This window comes from Arachis ipaensis, chromosome B08, assembly GCF_000816755.2.
Source record: "Arachis ipaensis cultivar K30076 chromosome B08, Araip1.1, whole genome shotgun sequence".
Taxonomy (NCBI): Eukaryota; Viridiplantae; Streptophyta; class Magnoliopsida; order Fabales; family Fabaceae; genus Arachis; species Arachis ipaensis.
In genome coordinates this window covers 83,527,989-83,528,392 of record NC_029792.2, presented here as the reverse complement: position 1 = coordinate 83,528,392, position 404 = coordinate 83,527,989, and positions in this window count along the sequence as shown.

Sequence of the window (404 nt, the reverse complement as noted above, 5' to 3'; positions counted from 1 at the left end):
AATATAATGTCTTGTCCAAAATTATTCAATGTCTATTAAAGAACTATTGGCTCTCCTCCATTGATGAAAAAAGGAATAAAAACCCTGACATTTACTAATGCAAGAAACTACCAAACCCAAGAATAACTCTTCACAAACAAAATTTGCAACTATCTTTTATAATGATAAAAAAATTATTAAAAAGAAAAAAAAAATCATATAATTTATCATGAAATAGTAACTTGGGAAAAAAGAATGCTCTGAAAGTTCTAAAAACCTCACCAACAGATTCAAGCCACTAAGCAAGTTATACACAATTTGTTGCTGTTATTCTGGTATTTAGCAAGAATTGCTAAAGAGGTACTATTTCTGAATGTCAAAAGTAGAAGAGAAGAGAAAGGGGTTCACGTTGATTAAAGACTGAA